The sequence below is a fragment of the Panthera pardus genome, unplaced genomic scaffold, assembly GCF_024362965.1.
Source record: "Panthera pardus isolate Hobbes unplaced genomic scaffold, ASM2436296v1 HiC_scaffold_17, whole genome shotgun sequence".
NCBI lineage: Eukaryota > Metazoa > Chordata > Mammalia > Carnivora > Felidae > Panthera > Panthera pardus.
The window spans coordinates 64,864,912-64,891,768 of record NW_026526732.1 but is presented as its reverse complement, the minus strand read 5'-3'; the positions used below and the strand labels follow the sequence as shown (position 1 = coordinate 64,891,768).

At 37.0% G+C, this 26,857-nt stretch overlaps 1 long non-coding RNA gene across 3 annotated transcripts in view; it reads right to left on the bottom strand.

The window, feature by feature from the left end:
- Positions 1 to 26,857, bottom strand: part of LOC109263433 (uncharacterized) — a 143,690-nt gene that overhangs the window by 108,733 nt on the left and 8,100 nt on the right. For 2 of the 3 annotated variants that reach the window (XR_002078208.2, XR_008422951.1), the window contains one exon: positions 19,331 to 21,777. The exons of the other annotated variant lie outside the window; for it this stretch is intronic. This is a non-coding gene — a long non-coding RNA (uncharacterized LOC109263433). Of the gene's footprint in view, positions 1 to 19,330; positions 21,778 to 26,857 lie in introns of those variants that run through there. 3 annotated transcript variants of the gene reach the window in all.

Below are 26,857 nucleotides of genomic sequence, written 5' to 3'. Positions count from 1 at the left end.
AACTTTCAAGAAAGTTTCCAAGTTTCAAATATCTTCTCTCTACTCTCAGATACACAAATATCAGTACTTTCTCAGTAATAATGATGTAATGTTAAATGCCATTAGCAAAGAAGTTTAGATCATTCTTAATAAAAATGTGATTAGACCATTGGAATCTATAAAGTGAACTCTTTTCGCATATAAAGCACATACACAAATCAGATTTTTTAAATGAACTACTTTAGAACAGCTTTTTGTCCATAAGCAAAATCAACCTGAATTAAATCTATCTCTCCATCATATAGACTGTTATCAAGCAGGTCCCTAGGATATGCATGATCTATGTGCTTAATATAATTATAGAAGGACTCAAGGTCTGTTATTTTTTAAATTTCTAAAGTCTAAAATTGACGCAAAAAAATGTAAAATTCCTATAGAAATTTTCACTTAGCACAAACATTTGTAAGAGAAAAAAGAACTTTAGGGACCAAATAAAGTGAATGCTTTCAAGTGAGATGTAAAATGAAAAAAAAAAAAAAAGATTTCCCACCAGTGCCTAAATCATAAATCATTTTCAGAGAAATCAATGTGCATTCCCTTCTGTGTCTGGGATTTCAGGCCCTTATATAATACATCTTTCCAAAACAAATGTAACTATCTTATGCCCTTGCTAATAGAAAACAAATGGTAGGTTATATGCCTCAGATCCTTCATTTACAATATTTTTATATTTATTGCTTTAGATCTTTATATAGCTTCATTTTTATGTTTCACTGGGTAATTTCTAAGGAAAGAAAATCTGTTCTTTAAGTCATTATTTTTGTGTATGAAAAAACATATTCACCATATATCATGGCAGATATTTAAAGTCAATTAGAATCAATCAATAAAAGTATTACATAAGATTTGCAATGCTCGAACTAGTCTTTAATAATTACTTTTAAAAAGCATTCACACAGATCTAAGTGGCATTTATATCTTCTTTCAGAGTTGAATTTGTTCTGGGAAGGGACATAACAACAGAATAGGAAATAGAGGACTATTGTACTTTCATCTCTGGGTTTCAAATAAGTTAATGTTATTTATATTGAGAGGTAGGATTAGTAGGATTAGTGTACATGTAGGATTAATGCTACATTTTGTGGGGGTGGTATCTAGATACTGATGTCAAAGAATCTAGAATCTAAGAGAAAAGCTAAAACATTCCCTCCAAAGACTCTAACACAAGATGAAAGTTAAAAGCACCCATAAATTGAGTGCTCATAAAGAGCTATGGAAGTGCAGAAGTTCCTTCCTGCTTGGGAGAAGCAAGGTCTGGGAAGGATGCCCAGAGTAAAGTGACTTTTGAACTGGACCTTGAAGGGTAATTCAGAAAACCGTGTCAAAGGCATGAAACTGTTCTTTCACAGACAGAACAGTTACTAATGCCTAGTAACATCTTCTGGAACAGAGTACAGAAAAATACCAGTTTGGGATCAATCACTGTATCAAACCAGTAGCCATGGCCTTGGAGAGGCAAGTAGGGGCATAATCTTGATTGTGGAGTGTGGGGCAAGCTGAAGGCAAAGTACAGGCTAACAGCACCATCCCCCTATCACCAGGTAGAATATGTGTGATATTCCTTGGACACTGCTGGGCTGCCCAAGAACAGGGGAAAGAAAAGAAAGCAAATGGTTGACTGATAGAGATCACAGTCATGCAGGACAGGAGTCTCCTTCAGTTTACAGATAACTTAGTAAACTGCAAGAAAAAGGCAATCTTATCCATAGCCTAATCTCTAGAAATCTATACTGTTTCCTAGAGCCCTAATATCACCCTCATCAAAATGCAAAGGAGTTAAAGTGCTTGCCATGTCGGTGTGGGAAACAAAGGTAAATGAAGAATTAAATTCCCTTACTGCATACAGCCCAGTGACAAGTCCTTGAAACAAGCAGAGTGACCTCCCTCTAGGAGCTCAGCTGCCTCGATGATGACACTTTGCTAGGGGGCAAAAGGGAATCTGGTTTAATGTTATCCTGACCCCCCAGGAACCTGTAAGTCTACTTTAACATATAAAAATTCCTTTTAAAACTTCCCTTATCTCAACTTCCCCAAGATATAGGCTGGCAATCATTCTCCAAGTTTATGCCTCCCTGATATACATCTGAAGGGTCTCATGACTGAGATTTTACTAAAGGGTAAAAATGGCATTTTCCTAATAGCAGATAGCCCCTCAAGGTCCTGGAAACCTTGTTTCCAAAAACCTTAGAGACTTACACTGTCCCTAATCCCCTTCCAATCTGAGGGTATATAATCAGTTACCCATCACAACCCCAGTGCAGCTCTTTCTGCCCAGAGGTCCTGTTCCCGCGCCTTAATAAAATCACCTTTTTGCACCAAAGACATCTTCAAGAATTCTTTCTTGGCTGTCAGCTCTGGACCACCCCACCACCACCCCAAAACCCCATTAATCCGAGCAGTGTTCAGTGAGAGAGGAGAAAGTACTGGGCAGAGACCTGCTACAGACAAATGAGGATGAGTGGATACTCAAAAGTCAGAGCAGGATTCATGCTCCCACATGGCCTTTAAGAGTAAAGAGGTAGCATCCCTGACTCCATATGTGCCTTCAAGAGCACCACATGTGAAGATAACAAAGACAGACATCACAGTTAATTTGTTTTCAATATCACCTCCCTGGTCCTCCTTTCTCAGTCTTCTTTGCTGGTTTCTCTTGTATATCCTTGCTCCTTAAGCCGAAAGTGCTAGGGATTAGTGCATGGCAGGCCTCTCCCCTCCCCTAACTTCTTCTCCTCTTCCCTCTCCTCCCCTCCATTCCCCTAACCTCCCCTGTCTTCTCATCAATTCTCATTCCCTTGGTGAGCTCAGAGCATTCTCATTCTCAGAGCACTAAATGTCATTCTTGTGCAGATGAATCTCAAATTAGCATCAGCCCAGAAGTCTCACCTACATCTAGAATTGTCTATATGATACATCCACCTTAGTGCCTCTGAGACTTCTCAAATTCAACATAATTTAAACTGCTCTCCTGTCCTCCCCCAACTCCCTGCCTCTAAGCCTACACTACCAGATTTCTTTCCTTCCAGTTTTTCATGCAAAAACATGCCTCACCCCATTCTTTCTCTATTACCCCACATCTAACGGTTCAGCATTCTGTTGGGTCTCTCTTTAAAATTTACCCAGAATCTCATCTACTTTCATTATCTCCATTCTCATGTGTGGTGATTACTTGCCTGGTTCCTACATGGTCTCTATGTTCCCCTACAGTACAGTCTAAAGTTGAAAAGCCAGAAGGATCCTTTTAGAACATGCTTCAGATAAAATGACTCCTCTCTCAAAACCCAGTGGTGGCTTCTCATCTAAGATAAAAAGCAAAGCTTTTATAAAACCCAACTCTCTACATGTTCTTCTTTCTTGTACTAGGCACTCCCTGACCTCATTTCCTACTATCCTTGCCTTAGCTGGTTCCACTCTAAGCACACCAGCCTCTCTGCTGTTTCCCAGCTGTGCCAGGGAAACTTCCACCTTGGCTTTGGCACTGGTTGTTCCCTCCGCCTAGAGTGGGCTCCTCCAGGATAACTGTCATACTGACTCTTACCTTCATCAATGTCACATTCTCAGTGAGGTCTACTGAAAACCACCTTATTTGAAATTACACTCTACTCTTCCACTCCACCTAGCACTACCAATCTCCATTATCTTCCTCCTTTCTTTTTTTTCTATTTCCTTCCATGAAATTTATGGAAGGAAATTAAATCATACAATATGATTTATTTATTAGATTTATTTTTTATTGTGTATCTCCCTCTATTACTAAGTAAGCTCCATAAGAGCAGAAATCCTTGCTTTATACACCAAATACCTAGAATAGTAATTACCAGAGTCAGGACTTAATACTTACTAATTATTATTATTAAATACTTACTAATACCGTCTGAAGTATCTATTGAGATAATTTTTCTCTCATTTTAACTACTAATATAATTATATATTGATATATTGATTGATTAACATGGTAATATTTAACTGTAATTGCAATCCAGGGAAAACCATATTTAATTGTGATAAACTGTAGTCCCTAAAATGCCTTTTCTGACATTTTTACATCTATATTCAAAAGTAAGATGAATGTGACATTACTTGGTGCCATCTCTACCAGTTTGGTAAAGATGTAAAAACACAGCTGTGTTTGCTCTTTGAAAAAAGATGGAGATACCCCACCTTTACCACAGACTATGGAGTGTTGGATGCAGCACACCAATTATCTTTGCCAAACACTTCAAGAGAATTTACCAATAAGGTAAATTCAGCAGTTTTTTGATGATTTCTCAATTTTTCCTCTGTTTTTTTTTCTACCTTCTATTTACGAAAACTTTGGAAATAGACATACCTATATATGTATTTCATAGGTATATGAACTTATAGGATATTAAAGTATATGGATATTTTCTAAATAGGTAAGCATACAACTTATGAGCCTATGCAACATAGCTTTGGTGTTAAGAGCTAGACTCTGAGCCAGGATACCCGGGTTTGAATCCCAGGACTTGAATTCCAGTTTTACCACTTACTAAGCACGTAAGATTTGGCAAGTTAATGTGCTTCTTTATGCATCAGGTTTCCCAAAAATAAGAAGGGATGAGTAATAGTATGTATCTCTTTGGGTTGTTCTGAATGATTTGACATAATATAAAACTGATGTGAAATTGAAACAAAGGATTCAGTATTTCAACTTCCTGTCAACTAAAATGAAAATAAACCACCCAACAAGTGATAACCTGTGTCTATGATAATTGAGGTTCATTTTATTTAAATTTCAGGTTGATGTTTATGCAGTGGCTCTCTTTAAGAATTTAATGATATGTAAACACACACTTGATAAGGTGCTACCTAAGAGGACCCTGTGATATTTTTGTGGTGTGAGGAATTCACTGTTAATGTAAAAAATTCCATCTGCTAATCTACATGCCTAGTGATAAGGTGTTTGGGTATGTTAAACATTCTATTTAACAATATGGCAGAACATCTTCCAGATTTGCCACATCTGTATTTCTTGGAGGACATCAGGCCACTAATCTCTAATTTCTCCCCCAGGGAGCTTTCTCTCATCAACCCTCTACTTTCTGTCACTCTGGATTACTTGTTACTGGTTACATGTCCTCAGAGCTCTCTGTTTTTCTCCTTTACCACTTGGTTAATATCAAAATTGTGCTTTTCAGTTATTTGGGTAATTACTGGTCAAAAGTCAGAATGCAGCCTCCATAAAAGCATGGACTGTGTCTGTCTTACTTACTTGTTGTATCTCCACTATCAGTTTTAAAATCTGAAAATTTGTACATCCTCAATAAATATTTTATAAAATAAATGGATGAATAGATGCTGTTATTCAGCATATACCAAACAATACCATATAGTGCTTAACAGTATAGACTTTGGAGGAAGAACATTTGGATTTTGAGTCTCTCAGAATGATGGTGAAGCTGAAGTGAGATGGTGTTCCTGAAGGGCTCAGAAGAATTGTCACTGTACAATACACTGTAGATACAACACACTGTAGCTATTATCTTTAGGATTATTATTGAGCACATTATTATTATTATACCTTCAGTCTTAATTGTATCTTTCATTAATATGAAATGAACTTTACAATCCAACATTACTTGGTTTGTGTTTAAAATAGCTTTCTCTAGGAAATATTCAGAAAGTCAATTTCTCTACCGTTAAATCTATCTATTTGCTGTGAACTACGTCCATTTGGCCCCCTACAATTTTTAGATTCTTCAGATGGTATTTCCGATGGCCTGAGATACTTCAAAGACTGAAGACAACTACAGGCCCTCCTCGCTATCCAGAGATGGTTTGGATATTCTATAAGGTTGGTCTGAATCCCACCACTTCTGCCTGGATTAACAGCAAGTAGTATAAGAACAGTCACATGACCTTTCATAGGAAGCTAGATCAACCTGTTCTTTGAAGCACCTTGCAAGATCTACCTGACGCATATGTAACAATTCTGTAGTGGCAGAATCCAGCCAGTTTTTCATCAGAATCAGGTGACAGAATTCTGTTTTGTGATTCATTTCAGGGCCAAGATGACTCTAGGGATACTACTCCAAAGGGAATGACCTTTTTGATTTTAAATCTTATTTATGCAAAGACACTGGTGCTTGATTAATATCTCTAGCTAATCCACAAATCTTAAACATCAGTAATTCCATCAACGAAAATGATTTCTCACGTCCCTTTATACTGATTGGTAAACCATCTAGTTCTAACCAGAGATAAAAAGAGTTGACTTGCTTGTAGCTACTGTCTTTGGAGCCTGCAATGAAGACTTTAAATGAAGTCTTTCAAATTCTGATTACTTTCTCACCCACCCAGCAGCTCCATAGTAACCACTGTGGGGTATATATAAATCAAAATTCACATACACAGCATTTTCTATGCTGAAACATTTTAAAGTAAAGCGATGTGATATGTTTACTAAATCATTTTACAGTCAACTCTTTGCAGTCTAGAGATATTTACTCACCCTCTCTGTGCTTCAGTTTACATCTATAATATGGGGTAAAAATAGCAATTTTATTACCTGGTTGATACGAGTTTTAAATAAGTTAATACCTATGAAGCACTTAGAACAGAGTTTGGCCTAAATAGTCAGTAAATTTTGGCAGCAGCTGCTACTACTACTGACACTACTATTACCATTTTGTAATTATTAATATTACTGAGAATATAAGCAGATTTTTTTCTTTTTTTATGTTTATTTTTGAGAGACAGAAAGACAGAGCATGAGTGGGGCAGGGCAGAGACAGAGAGACACAGAATCTGAAGCAGGCTCCAGGCTCTGAGCTGTCAGCACAGAGCCCGACGCGGGGCTGGAACTCGGGAATGGTGAGATCATGACCCGAGCCGAAGTTGGATGCTTAACCGACTGAGCCACCCAAGTGCCCCAAAGTAAGCAGACTCAGACAACATTATTTTCCTCTGAGTTTTCAGGATCCTGCTCCTTTTTTGTATCACTTAATTCTTTCTTGGTTCCTATGTTTTTTTTTTTTCCCATGTACCCGCTCATGAATTAAAAAAATCTTCCTAGAAAGTATGGTTAGGATGTGTGGATTACCCACAGTTTCTGCACAAATCCCTCTTGGACTGCTCAGGCAAGTGTCCAGGAAACTGGGGACTCCCTAGGAAACCAAATTTATTTCCGCTCTCAGGTTGGAAGCAAAAGTATAGGTTGGTATGTACTGCTCTTTGCCTGGTCTCCATTTCCTCTGAAGCAATGAACAAATGTCAGTTGTCCTTATGGATGTGAGACCAGATTTTAAGCCTCCAGAACAGAAGCTCCAAACTCATGATCCTGAGCTTACATTTATATGTCAGAAGTAATTGCTTGTCCTACATAGTGCTTCTGTTGTTGTTGCTATTGTTTGTTTTGTTTTATAAAATTTAGGTCAAAATTAAAAATTGAGAGACCTTTCAAAGACTGGAACACAAGACCTGATATCATAAAACTCATAAAATAAAATAGAGAAGAAACTCATCATATTGATTTTGGCAATGAGTTTTTGAACATAACACCAAAAGCACAAACAGAAACAAAAAGTAACAAATGGAACTGTATCAAACTCAGGAGATTCTGCACAGCAAAAGAAACAACCAACAAAATAGAAACCTACAGAATGGCAGAACATTTTTATGTAAACCATATAATGAATACAAGGTTAAAAGCCAAAATATATAAAGAACTCAGCCCATTTAATAACAACAACAGCAAAAACAAACCAATCTGATTCAAAAAGGGTGGGGGGAGCGGGAAGCTAAATAGATATTTTCTCAAAGAGAACAGCAAAATGGCCAACAGGCACATGAAAAGAGGCTCAGTATGGCTAATCATCAGAGAAATGCAAATCAAAATTACAATAACACCTCACACCCATTAGAATAGCTATTATCATGAAGACAAGAGACAACAAAAGGTGTTGGCAAGGATGTGGTAAAAAGAAACTTTTACACAGTGTTGATGGGAATATAAATTGGTTCAACCACTGTAAAAAATAATATAGAGGGCCCTCAAAAATGTTTAAATAAATCTATTATAGGACCCAGCAATTCCACATCTGGGTGTATACCCAAAGGAAATGAAAATAGGATTTTGATGAGATATAAGCATTCCCATATTTATAACAGCATTATTCACAATTGCTAATATATGGAAACAACCCAAATGCCCACCAATGAATAAACCAGTTGAAAGGATGTGGTATGAAATCACAGTGGAATACTATTCAGCCATGAGAAAGGAGGATATCCTTCCATTTGCAACAACATGAATAAACCTGAAGTACATTATGCTACGTGAGATAAGTTAAAGACAACTACTACATTATCTCACATGTGGAATTTTTAAAAAAATTTTGTTAATGTTTATTTGTTTTTGAGAGAAAGAGAGACAGAGTGTCAGCAGGGGCAGGGAGGGGGCAGAATGAGAGGGAGAGACACAGAATTAGAAGTAGGCCCCAAGCTCCATGCTGTCAGCACAGAGTCGAACATGGGGTTCATACTCATGAATCATGAGATCATGACCTGAGCCGAAGAGATACACTTACCCAAATGAGCCACCTAGGTGCCCCTATATGTGGACTTTTTAAAACTTAAACCTGTAGGGGCACCTTGCTGGCTCAGTCAGTAGAGTATGTGACTTTTGATTCCTGGGGTGGTGAGATCAAGACCTATGTTGGGCTTAGAGATTACAAAAAAAAAAAATTAACTAAAGGGTCACCTGGGTGGTTCAGTCGGTTAAGCATCTGACTCTTGGTTTCAGCTCAGGTCATGATCTAGTAGTTGGTGAGACTGAGCCCTGAGTCACACTTTGTGTTGACAACATAGAACCTGCTTGGGATTCTGTCTCCCTCTCTCTGCGCCTCCTCCGCTCACTTTCTCTATCTCTGTCTCTCAAAAATAAATAAGCATTAAAAAAATAATTTAAAAAATAAATATAAAAACTAAAACCTAAACCTATTTAAAAAATAAAAGAGAGTAAAATGGTAGTTACTGGAGAATGGGGCAGGGGATGATGTTTAAGGGTACAAACTTGTAAGGAGTAGTAAATAAGCCACAGAGATTTAATATACTGTGTAACGAATTTAGACAATAATATTGTACTTCAATAATGTTATGTGATCAGCAATCATATTAAATATATGAATGATCAACATAACACCTCGTATACCTTAAATTTATACAATGTCACATGTCAAAATTATATAATAAATATTTTAATAAATTTAAAAAAAGGGAAGATCTTCCATTAAAATCCACATTTTAGGTTTCTCTTGAATAGATCAAGCAACAAAAGAAAAAAACTTGTGTAGAGCTGAGAAGCAGCAGCCCCCTTCCAGAAAGCATGTGCTCTCCAATTTGTCCCAATACCTTCACTGCTCATGCGCTCTCCTACCCACCATAAGGTCAGATGGTGCTTCTGTATATATCTGTGGCTCTGCTCTTTCATTTTTCTAGTATGAATGTATTTCCTGTACTCAATCTATCTGCACCTATACCCACATCCTCTGCCTTCATTAATGCAAAAATGGATAAAATGCCAGGCTTCTACCTACAGTCAGTCCTCTAAGTGTATTCGGAATCCCATTATCTTTTTGTATACTTAAAGGTTCTACACTCTTCTACAGTTTTTTCCTCTCAACTGGCTTACCCTTATCAATATTTAAACGGGCAAGAATATCTTCGCTCTTTAAAATACTACATTGTGGCGGTGCTGGGGTGGCTCAGTTGGTTGAGTGTCGGACTTCCACTCAGGTCATGATCTCATGGCTCATGAATTTGAGCCCTGCATGGGGCTCTCTGCTGTCAGCACAGGGCATGCTTTGGATCCTCTGTCCCCTTCTCTCTCTGTCCTTCCCCAGCTCAATCTCTCTCTCTCTCTCTCTTCCTCTCTCTCTCTTTCAATATACATAAACTTTAAAAAAAATAATAATGAATAAATAAAATACTCCATTTTTCATATCCCACATCAAACTACTGCCTCATTTCTCTTTCACAACAAACTTCCAACTGCTTGATACAGGAGTTGTCTCTCCTCCTGTCTTCTCATTCCCTTTTCAAAGCCATTTCAGTCGGGCTTTTATCCCTTCTACTCCACTGAAGCTATTCTTGTCAAAGTCACTGATAACTTCCATCTTGCTAAAACTAAAAATCAACTCTTTGTTGTTACCTTAATGAGACATTTCATCAGCATTTGACAAGTTGTTCGATACTCTTTGTTTAAATACTTTCTTCTGTTGGTTTCCATGACACCACACTTGCATTTTTCCCTCCCATCTCTTTGACCCTTTTCAAGCTTTTTTGAAAGATTCTCCTCATCTTATCTGCATTCTACTGCTTTATTTCCCATTCATATTTAATTCCCTGCATCCCATTTCTCATATCTCTTTTCTTCTGACCATCCTCATTCCATCAGCTTTAAATATTCCTTTACTACGTGACAATTCTCAGAATTCTCTAGCTTCAAACATTAGCCTGAACATTGCACTCATAAGGCCCAGATCAAGTCAACGTCTCTACTTGATTACAGATTAGGCTTTCATGCATACATGTCTGCATCCGAACTCTTGAATTTCTTCAGACCTGCTCCTGCTTCAGCTTTCCTCATCTCAGTAAAGGGAACCACAATTGTGCACTTGCTCATTCTTGACCCTTCATGCCTGATATATAATCTCTCAACAAGTTGGCTGACACTGCTGTCAAAGTATTTGTCTGACTCTGACCACATCTCACTGTAAATTATCCCTAAACACTACATCATTTTTCACTTAGACTACATCAATAGTTACTTAACAAGTCTCCCTGTTTCTACTCGTGTCTATCTAGTCAGTTCTTCACCAGAGTGACCTTTATAAATGTTAAACCATGTCATGTTATGTTCCTTGCTTAAAACCATCAGATGGTTTCCTATCACTAGCTTGACCACCTCCTCTCAGTTTGTCTAAGGTTTTCCCAGATTTAACATGACAGTTTTTTTTAAGTTTATTTATTGAGAGAGAGAGAGTGAGAGCACATAAGCAGGGGAAGGGATAGACAGAGAGGGAGAGAGAGAATGCCAAGCAAGCTCCATGCTGTCAGCACAGAGCCTGATGCAGGGCTTGAACCCATGAACCACGAGATCATGACCTGAGCCAAAATTAAGAGCCAGATGGTTAACCGACTGAGCCACCCAGGTGCCCCAGATTTAACATGATAATCTTATGTCCCAGGAACTTCTTCAGTCTTGGGCAAACTGAAATAGTAGGCCATCCTGCCATTCTTTTGCCCATTATCTTCTATCACTCTTTGCCTTGTTCACTCTACTGTAGCCACAGTGTCTTTCTGCTGTTAATTAATGCATATCAACCCTGTTTCTGCCATAAGTGTTGAATAATTCAAAGAATCTAATAAAAAGTAGAAAATCAAAAAACAATTATTATGGTGACACGTTTTAAGAAAATAGTACACATATATTTCTTTGTGGCAAATGAGAATTATTTCTGTGCATTTAATATAGAGACCTCTACTTTGCTAATTTGTATAAGAAGTCTGGTCCCAGTAGCATTTGAGTTTTCAGCTCCTGCTCTAAGCCATACTAAGAAGCTCAGGACATGAAGACTTGCTGCATTGGATAGATACTTCAGGACAATAGGAGGCCTAAGCTGTGCCTGGATTTCAGCTACTGAGCAGTTAATGCAAGCTGTTAATTGGCCAACAGAGGATACTTAGAAAGAGAACTAACTTTTCCGTTAGAAAATATGGGTCCTAGTCTTGGCTTTGCTACAGTCTAATTACATGGTGTTCAATGAGTTACATTCTCAGGTATTGGATTTTTGTTTTTGTTTTTGTTTATTTGGTCAGTTGGTTGGTTGTTGTTTAATCTGAAAAAGCAAATTAGATCACAAAGTTGTCTCTCAGATTCCAGCTCTACAATTTTTAAATGACTGATTCTCTTTTGCTTTTCCCCTTGAGCTATGCATTCATATTTTCCAGATACAACAATAATAAGTGTACAATCTATTTGGAACTGATCTATTATGGATGCCACAAATCATAGAAAAATAATGCTGGCTACATAGTGCCTCTCTTACCAAGCCTAAGCAGCATTTTTTTTTTTTTGCATGATTTTAAAAGAGATATTCAGTGAGATGTAGACTGGTTAAAATTATTTATGTCATCAAGCTTTTAACATTTCCTTGGGGCTCTCTTCCCTTGTCACTGTTGAGCAAATTTTTGGATGGTAGGATAAAGTTTCTTTTGCTCAATTTCCTCCTATCTTTTGATTATTCCCTTTTAGATCAGACAGCATTCTCCTTCCCATCTTGGTGCTTACAGTTTTTAAAGATTTTGTAGTAATGTGCCATGCCCTAGTAGCTTTCTAAACTAATTTCAAACCCCTGGAGCTTCATGGAAATTCTGTTGCTTACATTTTTCCAGAGAGGTAGAATGCAAATCACATTATTAATATTTCAAACCTAGCTTCATGATACCGTATTTAAAATTCTATTTTTGTTTTAAATAGAATAAACTCCCTCACATATTCCATTTCTAAATGGCAAAAATACTAAGGAAACTGAAAAGTCATATCTCCTGCTGTGTCAGTTTCACTACTGAATAGAAAGAAATTGTCACCTAGCTAGTTAATAGTTTGATGCTTCAGAAACCCTACCCCAACTTACATTTTTCTTTTTGTTTTTATTTCACATTATTCATACTCTCCTAATGTTCCCTTAACTATAAACTGTCCTTATTTTTATGCTCCCTGAAATATAATTTCCCTTGCTATTTAATGCTAATACATTCCTCTCTCCCCTCTAGGTACTTAGCTCTCCATTTTCTTGGGTATTTCATTACATTTTACCCATTTTATAATTCCGCCCATTCATTTGTATGCGATTCACTTTTTCCTCTCCTTCCTGTGAAGAATAAATGATAATTGTCTGCCATCAGCAAACTTTATGAATTTAACTTGCCTGTTTTGTTTTTCAGGAAAACACTTAATAATTCTCAGTATTAATGTAGCATCTTTCATTTTATAACTCACTGTGTTCTTAAAATCATAATTTTATATAATTATAAAATTATATAAGAGTAAATTACTCTTGGGACACCTGCGTGGCTCAGTCGGTTAAGCATCCAACTCTTGATTTTGGCTGAGGTCAAGGTCTCACGGTTCCTGAATTCGAGCCCCTCATTGGACTCTGTGCTGACAGTGCAGACCCTGCTTGGGATTCTCCCTCTCTCTTTCTCTGCCCCTCCCTGTCTCTCTCTCTCTCTATGTCTCTCAAAATAAATAAAAGTAAACTTTAAAAAAAAGTAAACTACTCTCTTTCCTTGGAATGGTTAATCTGGTTATGGCATGGCCCACCTACGAGCATTTCACCTTTTGGGCATCCTTTGTTGTTGGTGGATGGCAGGGATCTTCAAATAGATTTAAGTTTCACTCAGCCCCCTTTATGATCACAGGTGGTTTTGAGTGTATCTGTAATGTGATAAAACTTAATGAATGTTAGTTTCCCATCTATTCTGAACAGATAATGAGATACATTCTATTTCCCAGAACTAACAGGTTTTGGTAGAATTATAAAAAAGTATGTGCACTTAATAGGTCATAGGATAAATTTCTCATCCTGTGCCACTGTGTGTGATAATCAGTGATGTTCATTCTGTCTGTGTGCAGTATTGTGAGTGAGGGAAGAAACAGGCACACAATTGATTAAAATCCAGTGGGAGAGTTGGTTCTAAAGGTATGAGTGGAGCACGGTGAAATTACCAGAGATGAAGTCATAAATTCCACCTTGGAAATTCAATATTTACAAAAGAAGCTAAGATTTGAGCATTGTAGTTTGTGTTCCAGAGAGGAAGAATAGCATGAGTAAAATCAGTTCTGAACAAGTGAGGCAAAAGGGATGAGTAAAGTCAAGGAAGCAAGTTAGTAGCAAGAAAATGAAAGTCTCTGAAGTTGGTGCAAGTGAACAAAAATATTTTAATTACACATATACTGTCAGAACCAAGGAAAATCTAAACATCTAGGACACAAAAGATGTAGCAACTAGAGAACTTAAGGATCTCTGTTATGTATATCTTAACTATTTTCCCATATATTTCTTATTTTCTAATTTATTGACAACACAGGCCCTCATCACCCCAATTCCAAATTCCCACTTGAATAATCTAATTAACTCAGTTGAGAGAAGTGACCCTCTCTTTAATTCCTTCAGCTATTGGAGGTCCTCACAATGATGCCATACTATCTTCTTTAAAGAGGGCTTGGGTAGAAGCATCTTCATAGGCTTGGGGACAGACTAGACTGATACACTCCTTAGAAGGAGACCAGTGGCTGATGAGACTGGAAATTTACATTTGGGTGAAAACATGAAAGACTGTTATTCCAGTCACCTGATATATAAATAATTTGGATAGAGCACTTTAAGAACATCTTGGTTTTTTCACATGGTATTTGGGGTCTCAGCTGAGAAAACTCAGTGTCTGAAGATTACTCGGTGGCTGATGGCTGTAATCATCTAAAGTCACATGACTGGTGGTTGGTGCTAGCTGTGGCCTGGGACCTCAGCTTGAACTGCAAGTCACAACACTACATATAGCCTCTCCATGTGGCTGTCTGAACTTCCTTAATTGCTATTTTGATGGAAAAAAAGGTTTAAAGAAAAGTGAAAACTTGAGAAAATGTTTACAACATTCAACATATAGGAAAGGAAAAGAGTTATGCATAATTTTTAAAGTTGGTAAACTTTAAATTAAAAATAGTAAGAAAGTGAAAAACACCAGATAGAAATTAAAGTGCATTAAGAAAAGAAACTACAAAAACCTATGAAGTGCATGAAAAAGTACACAACTTGCATGCCATGTAAAGAAATGCAAGTGATATTAAAAAATAAGATAGTTTTATCTTTACCTATCAGACTGGCAAAGATGAAAATTTGGAAGATACCTCTAATCAAGAGTGTGTGGGAAAGGAAATTCAGATTACTTTTAGTGAGAGGACAAACTTACATAAATTTTCTGTAAATTGCATTACAATTTTAACTGTGCATAATCTTTAGCACGGCATTTTAAATCTAGAAACGTATCCTCAGGAAATTCTCAAGCAAGTACAAACATGCATATAAAAGGTCATTCAAAATAGTATGGTTTATAATACTGAAAAATTACAAATAGCCTACCCTTCTAAAAGTTTAAGAAATTGTTTAGGTGGAGTAGAAAATTATACATGCAGCTTTTAAGATAATTGTGTAGATTTATATTAATTGACATAATAGTATGTTCAAAATATGATAATGATCAAGATGGAAAACCAGTTTACAAAACATCATGAGCTAATGTTTGTTAACTTGTTTACTAAAAAATGTGCATGTATGTTTAAATGAATAAAAAATCAAAAGGCAGGAGAAAGAAGACTTAACTAAGAAATGCATATTTGAGAAAATGACTTTAGTAATTTATTGAACAAATATTGAGTGCATGTTTTGCCACAGGTATTTTTCTGAATACCTGAAATAACGGCAAAGAAGAAAGCAGACAGAACCACAACTTGAAAGCAGAGTGTGGCTGTATCCAGGCAGCTTTGTGCCCTCTCCAACCCCTTAGGAATGCTGAGAATTACTAGACATCTTTTTTAGTTCTTTTCCTAAACTACTTAATTAATTTGTTTTTATTTTAATTGAAATATAATTAACATACACTGGTTTATTAGTTTCAGATGTACAATATAGGAATCAACAATTCCAATTCCATACATTACCCAGAGTTTTATCACAGCAAGTGCACTCCTTAAACCCTTTCATCTATTTCACGCATCCCCCCACCAACCTCCAACCAATAATTCTCTATACTTGAGTATTTTCGGTTTCTCTCTCTTTTTCTTTGTTTTGTATCTTAAATTCCATGTATGAGCAAGATCATATGGTATATGTCTTACTCTGACTGACTTATATCACTTACATAATACCCTTTAGATCCATCCATGTTGTTGCAAATGGCAAGATTTCATTCCTTTTTATGGCTGAGTAATTTCAATGCATATATATACAAGACCTTCTTTATCCATTCATTCATCCATCCATGACCACTTGGGTTGCTCCCATAATTTGACTATTGTAAATAATGCTGCAATAAACATAAGGGTGCATGTATCTTTTCAAATTAGTATTTTTGTATTCTTTGAGTCAATACCCAATAGTGGAAATATTGGATCATACAATAATTTAATTTTTAATTTTTTGAAAACCTCCCTACTGTTTTCCACAGTGGCTATCCTAGTTTGCATTCCCACCAACAGTGCACAAGGATTCCTTTCTCTCCACATCCCTGCCAAAACTTGTTGATTTTTGTGTTTTTGATTTTAGTCATTCTGTCAGATGTGAGGTAACATCTTCATTGTGGTTTTGATTTTCATTCCTCTGATAATAAGTGATGCTGAGCATCTTTTTATTTGCCTATTGGCCTCTGAAATGTCTGTTCATATCTTCTGCCCACTTTTAAATTGGGTTATTTTGGTTATGGTGCTGAGTTGTATAAATTCTTTATATATTTTTGATAAAACCTTTTATCAGATATGTCATTTGCAAATATCGTCTCCCATTCAGTAGGGTTTTTTTTTGTTGTTGTTCTGTTGATTGTTTCCTTTGCTGTGCAGAAGGTTTTAACTTGGATACAGTCCCAATAGTTTATTTTTGCTTTTGTTTCCCTTGCCTCAGGAGATATATCCAGAAAAATGTTGCAATGACTGATGTCAGAGACATCACTGCCTCTGTGCTCCTCTATGATGGTTATGGTTTCAGGTCTCACACTTTGGTTTCTAATGCATTTCAGTTAACCTTTGTGTCCAGTGTAAGAAAGTGGTTCAGTTTCATTCCTTTGCATGTAGCTCCACAGTTTTCCCAGCACCATTTGTTGAAGAAACTTCTTTCCCCATCACATATTCTTGCTTCCTTTGTCAAAGATTGATTGGCCATATAATTGTGGACTTATTTCTGTGCTAGTACCATACTGTTTTGATTATTACAACTTTGTAGTAAATCTTGAAATCCAGGATTGTAATATCTCCAGCTTTGTTCTTTCTCATGATTTCTCTGGTTATTCAGGGTCATTTGTGTTTCCATACAAATTTTAGGATTATTTGTTCTAATTCTATGAAAAACACTGTTGGTATTATTTTTATTTTATTTTATTTTTCTTGACTTTATTTTATTTTATTTTATTTTAGACAGAGAGAGAGACAGAGCATGAGTAGGGGAAGGGCAGAGAGAGATAGAAACACAGAATCTGAAGAAAGCTCCATGTTCTGAGTTGTCAGCAGAGCCTGAAGTGGGGCTCAAACTCATGAACTGTGGTATCATGACCTGAGCCAAAGTTGGCAGTGTAACCGACTGAGCCACCCAGGCATCCCTGTTGGTATTTTGATATGGATTACATTGAATCTGTAGATTGCTTTGGGTAATATCGGACATTTTTTTTAAATTTTTTTTTATTTATTTTGAGACAGAGAGAGACAGAGCATGAATGGGGGAGGGTCAGAGAGAGGGAGACACAGAATCTGAAACAGGCTCCGGGCTCTGAGCGGTTAGCACAGAGCCTGACTCAGGCTCGAAATCACAGACTGCGAGATCATGACCTGAGCCGAAGTCGGCCGCTTAACCGACTGAGCCACCCAGGCGCCCCCTAATATCTGACATTTTAACAATATTTGTTCTCCCAACCCATGAGCAAGGAATGTCTTTCCATTCGTTTATGCCATCTTCAATTTCTTTCATCAGTGTTTTATACTTTTTGGAGCATGGGTCTTCAACTCTTTGGTTAAGTTTATTTGTAGGTATTTTATTATTTTTGCTGTAATTGGAAACAGGACTGTTTTCTTAATTTCTCTTTCTGCTACTTCATTGTTACTGTATAGAAGTACGATGGAGGGGCACCTGGGTGGCTCAGTCTGTCAAGTGGCCAACTTCGGCTCAGGTCATGATCTCACAGCTCCTGAGATGGACCCCTAGTCCGGCTCTGTGCTGACAGCTCAGAGCCTGAAGTTTGCTTCGGATTCTGTGTCTCATTTGCTGTCTGTTCTTCTCCTGCTTGTGCAATTTCTCACAAAAATAAATAAAGACTAAAAAAAAAAATTTAATAAAAAAAAAGAAGTGCAATGGATTTCTGTATATTGATTTTGTGACTGGCATCCTTACTCAATTTAATTCATTCATTAATTCTAGTAGTTTTTCAGTGGAGTCTTTAGGGTTTTCAATATATAGTATTATGTCATCTGCAAATAGTGAAAGCTTTACTTCTTCTTTACCAATTTGGATACGTTTTATTTCCTTTTTAATTTTGTTTAATGTTTACTTATTTCTGAAAGAGAGACAGAGCACATATAGGAGAGGGGCAGAGAGAGAGGGCGAGAGAGACACAGAATCAGAAGCAGGCCCCAGGCTCCAAGCTGTCAGCACAGAAGCCTACGCGGGGCTTGAACTCCTGAACCACAAGATCATGACCTGATCTGTAGCTGGATGCTTAACTGACTGAGCCAGATACCCCTGGATGCCTTTTATTTCTTTTGTTGTCTGAGAGCTGTGGCTAGGACTTCTAGTACTATGTTGAATGAAAGTTGTAAGAGCAGACATCCTTGTCTTGTTCCTGATCTTAGGGTAAAAGTTCTGTTTTTCACCATTGAATATGATGTTAGATGTGGGTTTTTATTATTTAACCTTTATTATGTTAACGTAAGTTCCCCCTGAACCTCCTTAGTTGAGGGTTTTTATCATGAATGGATGTTGTACTTTGTCAAATGCTTTTTTGTGCATCTATTGAAATGATTATATGGTTTTTATCCTTTCTTCTGTTGATGTGATGTATCATGCTGATTGATTTGTGACCAAATCCCAGGAATAAAACTTATTTGATTGTGGTGAATTATTTTTTAAATGTAATGTTGGATTCATTTTGCCCAATATTTTGTTGAGGATTTTTGCATCTATGTTCATCAGAGATAGTGGCCTGTAGTTCTCTTTTTTGTCATGTCTTTATCTGGTTTGGGTATCATGCTGGCCTCATAGAATGAATTTGGAAGCTTTCCTCCCTCTTCTACTTTTTGGAATAGTTGGAGGAGGATAGGTACTTTTTTAAGTTTATTTATTTACTTTTAGAGAGAGAGAGAGAGAGAAAGAGAGAGAGGGCATGAGCAGAGTAGGGGCAAAGAGAGAGGGAGACATACAATCCCAACAGACTCCACACTCAGCGTGAAGTACAATGCAGGGCTCAATCTCACAACCATGAGATCATGACCTGAGCTGAAATCAAGAGTCTGACCTTTAACTGACTGAGCCACCCAAGTGCCTCTGAAGAGAATAGGTATTAAGTCTTTAAATGTTTGGTAGAATTCACCTGTGAGGCCGTCCTGGACTTTTGTTTGTTGAGAGTTTTTTAATGATTCAATTTCATTGCAGGATATCAGTCTGTTCAAATCTTCTATTTCTTCTTGATTCAGTTTTGGGAGGTTATATGTTTCTAGGAATTTATCAATTTCTTTTTGGTTGTCCAATTTGTTGGCATAGAGTTTTTCATAATATTCTCTCATAATCCTTTGTATTTCTGTGGTGTCAGCTGTTATTTCTCCTGTTTCATTTCTCATTTTGTTTCTTTGAGCCCTTTCTCTTTTTTTCTTTGATGACCTTGATAATGTTTTATCAATTTTGTAGAACTTTTCAAGGAACCAGCTCCTGGTTCTTGATCTGTTCAATTAGATTTTTGTTTGTTTGTTTGATTGATTTTACTTTCTATCTCATTTCTTTCTGCTCTAATCTTTATTATTTCTTTCCTACTGTTGGTTTGGGGTTTAGTTTGTTCTTCTGTTTCTAGCTCCTAAAGGAGGATTGGGATTAGGATTAGGATTAGGATTAGGTGGTTTATTTTAGATTTTCTCGCTTCTCGGGGTAGACCTGTATTGCCATAAACTTCCCTCTTAGAACTGCTTTTGCTGCATCCCAAAGATTTGGGACTATTGTGTTTTCATTTTAATTTGTATTTTTTGGTTTGTATGGAAGGTAAAATTATATTCCATGTATTTTTTAATTTCCTCTTTGATTTCTTGGTTATCTCTTTCACTGTTTAGTAATATGTTCTTTAACTTCCATGTATTTGTGTCCCCTCCACATTTTTTTTCTTATGGTTGACTTCTAGTTTTATAGCATTCTGGTCAGAAGAGGTGCATGGTATGACTTCAATCTATTTGAATTTGTTGAGATTTGTTTTGTGACCTAATATGTGATCTATTCTGGAGAATGTTCCATGTGCACCCAAAAAGAATGTGCATTCTGCTGTTTTAGGACAGAATGTTCTGAATATATCTGTTATATCCATGTGGTCCAATGTGTCATTCAAAACTACTGTTTCCTTGTTGATTTTCTGTTTGTATGACCTGCCATTGATATCAGTGGGGTGTTAACATCCCCCACTATTTTATAGTTACTATACATTACTTCCTTAATGTTTGTTATTAGCCGCTTTATGTATTTAGGTGCTTCATGTTGTAGGCATAAATATTTAAAATTATTATATTTTCTTGTTAGATTGATCCCTTTATGATTATTTAGTGTTATTCTTTGTCTCTTCTTACAGTCTTTGTTTTAATCCATTTTGTCCAATACAAGTATTACTACACCAGCTTACTGCACATGTCTTTAGATCTTCAATGAGTCTTTTAGAGGCAGCATATAGATGGGTCTTGTTTTTTTATCCATTCTGTCACTCTATGTCTTTTGGTTGGAGCATTTAATCCACCGACATTCAAAGTAATTATTCATAAGTGTGTACTTATTGCCATTTTGTTACATGGTTTATGATTATTTTTGTAGTTCTTCTCTGTTCCTTTATTCTCTTGTTCTCTACTCTCATGGCTTGCTGGTTTTCTTTAGTGATATACTTGGATTCCTTTCTTTGTATTTTTGGTATTTCTATTACCAGATTTTGATTTGTGGTTACCATTAGGTTGATGTAACATCTTATGCATATAGCACTCTAAATTTTTTAATAATTTTTTAAGTTTATTTATTTATTTTGAGAGAGAGAGAGAGAGTGCATGCACAAACAAGGGAAGAGCAGAAAGAGAGAGAGAGGGAGAGATAATCCCAAAAAAAAAAAAAAAAAAGTAGTGGCCTTATGAAAAAGAGGTCCTGCAGTGCCCTGCAATGTAATGCCCATTGGCCAGAACCACTTCTGATGTCTCCTATGTGTGTTGCATGCTTTCTGTTGTGCTGGTTGTGCTGCATTTGCTTGCAGTCTAGTCATGTAATGACTTTTTTTGTCTGTTGTGGGCAGGGTTTGGTCCCTGTATTATTAGTGGGCCAGTCTGGAGCTACCTTGGACTTGAGTTTAGTCAGATCAGGTGTTTTCCAGACCTGCAGTCGTACCAAATTCCAGGGCATTCTCCTGAGTTGTCCCTTGAGAATCTTTCCCTGCTGGGAGGGGCCTACAGTCACACCAGATGTCTGCCACCACCACTGCTGGGGCCACAGTCATACTGGTGTATGTGGTTATCTTCCTCTCTCCCTGAGGCAGAAGTCACTTTGGAGTGGTACTAGCCTTTCTCAGGGCTGCTTGCACAATGCCAGGCTTGTGGTGCTGCTTTGATGGACTCTTGCCAAGAGTATGTTGGAGGGAGCTTGTCCACAGGAGAACATGGTGGCAGGGTATTCTGCAGGAAGCTGGGGAGAGAGTGCTTGTGCTGAGCTGGTTCTGGCAGATGTCCGTGTATCCAGGCTGGGGGGAAGGAGAAGGAAATGTTGCCCACCAGCTGTTTTGTTCTTGGTGACATCTCCCAAAGATCCCTGCCCTTCCAACACATGCTCTGATATTAGTAAATATATCTTCCTGTATACCCCAAGTGTTTTTCAAACTTCCTCTTCCATGCTATATCTCAGCAGGACTGTTCATTGTACTGTCCCTTTAAAGGAAGAAACTTAATTTTTATCACCTCTGGCTCTCTCAGAGCCATGCTCACTGATTTTTAAGGTTCTAAGTGTTAAGCCTCACTGATTGTAAGAACTTGTGACATTAGGCCACTCTGGTTTTCAAAGCCAAATATTATAGGGATTTGTCTTCCCCAGTGTGGGTACCTGCTGCATGTAGAGTCTGCTCCCCTCTCCTCTCTGTACCCACAGCATCCCTCCTTCCTGGAGATAGTCTAGCATGTCAGTTTGCCTTCTGACTGCATCTTTACCCTTCCTACCCATTTCAATGTGGCCTCTTCTTGACATTTTGCTGTGAAGAATCTGTCCTGTCAGTCTTCAGGTTGTTTCCTGGGTATTTACACCAAAGTGGGTGTTATCTAGTTGTATCCATGGGACAAGGTGATCTTAGGATCTTCCTACTCTGCCATCTTCCCTGGAAGTCTGAGGTCATGATTTTTAGCTCTTTGATGGGAATTCAGAGAATGTAAATAAGTCAATTTACACACTGAACTACAGACAATGTGTTGACTACAAAACTAACAGTTCCTTGGATTCAAAGGAGTTTTTCTTATGGTTTTAAGAAGAGAGGCATATTAAAAAAGCTGGGGTTTGTGTTGGCAGAGGATGGAAAAAGGATTTTGTGAAGGAATGTTGGTAACTGTGTGTGCTCTGTAAAATAAATTTTAATAAATGCAAGTAAATAAAGATTTGTACTCTTTCCAAATTATGTCAGGTTCTCATGCCTGGTTTATGAGAAATAGAATATACCAGTACCAGGGAGTAAACTGAGGAACTTCAACCTAAGTGAAGAGTCAGAAGACTCCTCACTGAGATTATGACATCTAAACTCAAATTTAAAGTTGAGTATCCAGAAGAAGGCAGAAATCTCAGGGGAAAGGATCAATTTAAGAGGCCCGAGAAAAAGTCTGCAAAGTACCTTAAATCAAGAAAAACAAATGTAGTCTTCTGAGGAATTCAGATATGTATCAATGAGTTTATTAGAAGGAAACTATGGTTTAGGAAGTGGTCAGGACATGATATACACATTAAGACATGCATTTTAACATAGCGTATGGATTAGATTTGAGGCTGTCCTGAGAAAAGGACCTAGTACTTGGCTTTCTTAAAAAAAAAAAAAAAAAGCTTAGAACTACATGGAATTTTTCTACCTTGCATACTGTATAAGGACTAGATAAAAAGATATTGTTTATGGATAGTAAGACTCAATATTGTTCAAATATCAATTCTTCTCAACTTAATCTATAGATTAAATGCAATCTCAATCAAGATCCCAGAAAGATATTTTGTAGATATAGACAAACTGATTCCAAAGTTCATATAGAAAGGCAAAGACGTGGAGTAGCTAACACAATAATAAAGAAGCAGAAAAAAATCATAGAACTCACACTTCTCTATTTCAAGATTACCATATACTACCACAATCAAGACATTATCGTATTAGCTAAAGAATAGACACATAAATCAATAGAATAGAATAGAGAGACAAAAAATAGACTTACAAACACAGTAAACTGATTTTCAACAAAGGTGCAAGGGCAATTCAATGGAGAAAGCACAGCCTTTTCAACAAATAGTGTTGGAACATTTAGACATCCATATGCAAAATGGTGAACACAGACACAGGCCTTTCACCTTTCACAAAGTTAACTCAAAATAGATCATAGATCTAAATGTAAATGCAAAATTATAACTTCATGAAGAAAATGAGAGGAAATCTATGTGACCTTGTGTTTGGTGATGAGTTTTGAGACACAACATTAAGTGCATGATCCATGAAAAAAAATTGATAAATTAGACTTTAATAAAATAAAAAAATTCTGGGCATCAAAGCATATAAACAACAAAGTGAAATGGCAACCCATGGTTAAAATGGTAAGTTTTATGTTATGTGTATTCTACCACAATTAAAAATAATTTTAAATTTAAAAACTTCTATGAAAGACATTGCTATAAGAATAAAAAGACAAGCCATAGACTCAGAGAAAATATTTGCAAAACATATATCTGATAAAGGACTTGCATCCAAAATCTACAGAGGATTCTTAAAACTCAACAATAAGAAAATCAACAACCTAATTTTTAAAAGAGCAAAAGAAAAAAAAAAAAAGAGCAAAAGAAATGGATAGGCACCTCAGAATATACAGATGGCAAATAAGCATATGAATAGATTCTCAATGGCATGTCACTAAGATGATGCAAATCAAAACAATGAGATGGCATTACATATTTTATAAAGGCTAAAATTCAAAATACTTGAAATACCAATGACTGGCAAAGATGTGGAGCAACAGGAATTCTTATTCATTGCTTGTGGGAACACAAAACCCAATAGCCACTTTGGAAGACAGTTTGGAGGGTTCTTACAAAACTTACCAGAATCTTATCACATCATCCTGCAATCCCTATCCTAGGATATTAACCCAACTGACTTGGAAACTAAGTCTTCACGGAAACTACAAAAACTCCAAACTAATTTGCAGACAGAAACCCTGCCTGGGCCATTAGTAGAAGGAATTATCCTCCACAATACAGAACCAAAGCCTTTATCTTGCACACAGACAAGACCCAAATTCACAGTATCCATAAGGCACAGAGACTTTGAATAAGAAACTAGCATATAGGTCCCAAACTGGTTGACCCAACCGGGTCCTGCTAACAATGAAACGGCAACATGTAAAATCCAAGAAATGTCCAGGCCTTTTAGAGATGAAACTCCCAATGGAGACAAGCTTAGGAAAAGCCTTAAATGGAGAACTCAAACTTTATACTAAGGAAATAAAGATCAAACAGACCAGAAAGAGATTTTTAAAATATGTTTAAAATATTCATAGAGATCAAGGAAGCAAGAGAATCCATGAAGAACAAAGATCATTTTATGAGGAAAAAAAAAACCACAGATGTATTTGAAAAGGAACCAAATGGAGATTCTGGAAATAAAAATGGTCAATGAAATTTTAAAAACTTTAATAGATAAGTTAAAGAGCAGGCCTACTAAGAGACCAAACCAAATCAGTTGAGAACTGAAAATGTCTGCTCTATTACTCCAGCAAAAAAGATGACTGCTTGAATAGGACAGTGGCAGTGAGAGTAGAAATAAGTGGAGAAATTTAAGAAGAACTTTGAAAGTAGAATCAACAAGATTTGGTAATGAAGACTCCAGCCTCCCAATATATTCCTTCCTGACTTAGAAGAGAAGCATCGTGGCTGTGGTTTGAGCTGATGTGGTAGCTTCTTCTTAATGCCTGGCCTGTGGTAAGCACTCACTGGTGCTGTTGTTCATTGTGTTGTTGTTTTCATTTTATGATTATCACCATTAAAGTTGATAGGAACAGCTGAAAGGTAAAGAAGGAGGTGTTGAACCTCCTACTAAGGAACATGTTATTGCTTTCCCACTGTCCAAATATTTTATAGGAAAGCTTGGTGTTAGAGCTGCTCTGCTTCAATCACATTGCAAAAAAAAAAAAAAAAAAAAAATGAGTGGAATATGAAATAAACCAGATAGCTCAAAAACATATATCATTGTATGTAACCATGCACAACATGATTAAGAAAGCAACCAAATCAGCACTGGAAAGACGGAATTATTAAGTCAGTGACACTGGCACAGCAGTGACAAAGAGCAATGACACACTATTATCACTTCACCATGCTGACACAATTTTAAAATTTTAAAAGCACATGGGAAAAATTGTAACAAAATTAAAAAGATGCAGTTTCAAAGATTTCTTTTAAAAATATGCAGAGAGGCACCCGGGTGGCTCAGTCAGTTAGGTGTTTGACTCTTGATTTTGGCTCATGTCAAGACCCTACGGTGTTGGGATCAAGCCCCAAGAGGGGCTCCACACTGAGTATGGAGTCTGCTTGGGATTCTCTCTCTTTCCCTCTGCCCCTCTTGTCTGGCGCTTACTCTTTCTCTCTCTTGGTCTCTAAAATACATTTTTTTAATTAAAAAATTTTAAATATGCAGATGTGGGTTTTCTGGAAAAATTTCTCATCAAAGTAAGAAATAACTTTTATGGGAATATGCAATCCTCAACAATGTGCAGTAAAAATAAGCACACTCTTACATTGCTGGAGGAATAATAATACATATAGCTTTAAAACCCTGTCAGCATGTTTTAAGAGGCCTAAGAACATTTATGCTTTTTAGTGTAATAATTAAAATCCCAAGAATTTACTCTAAGAAAACTGGAGAAATAGAGAAATCTATGCATTGCAATGTTGTTTATAATAGCAAAAACACTGGACACAATCTAAGTGTCAATCAAAAAGGAGGGGTTGTAATACATGGCATGGTTATTTTAGATTATTACATGGCCATAAAAATCTATTAATAAGCAATTTTTAATAACTAATGTGCTGATTATTCTCCATTTGCTCCCCATTCTGCCAGATCCATTCTCTCCCATTCTCTTCCTTAATCTGTCCTCTGAGAAAATGACTAGTACAAACTGCATCATATAGATTCTTTGTCACTTCCGTTTCCACGGAGCTCCAGAAAAACACAATGTCTTTCCTTCACCCTTGGAACCCAATAGCATCCTGTTGCTGCTAGCCTCTGATGCCCACCATCCCTTGTCCTTAATCCTAACCACACTTCTCTATAGAGCCCCTTCATGAAAGTCTCTTCGTTAAAACCTGAATAAGTTTCCTATCCAGAGATGAGATATATGTGAACTCTTACATCATAAAACTGCATAGTCTGGGGGCGCCTGGGTGGCTCAGTCGGTTAAGCATCTGACTTCAGCTCAGGTCACCATCTCGTGGTCAGTGAGTTCGAGCCCCGTGTCAGGCTCTGGGCTGATGGCTCAGAGCCTGGAGCCTGCTTCCGATTCTGTGTCTCCCTCTCTCTCTGACCCTCCCCCGTT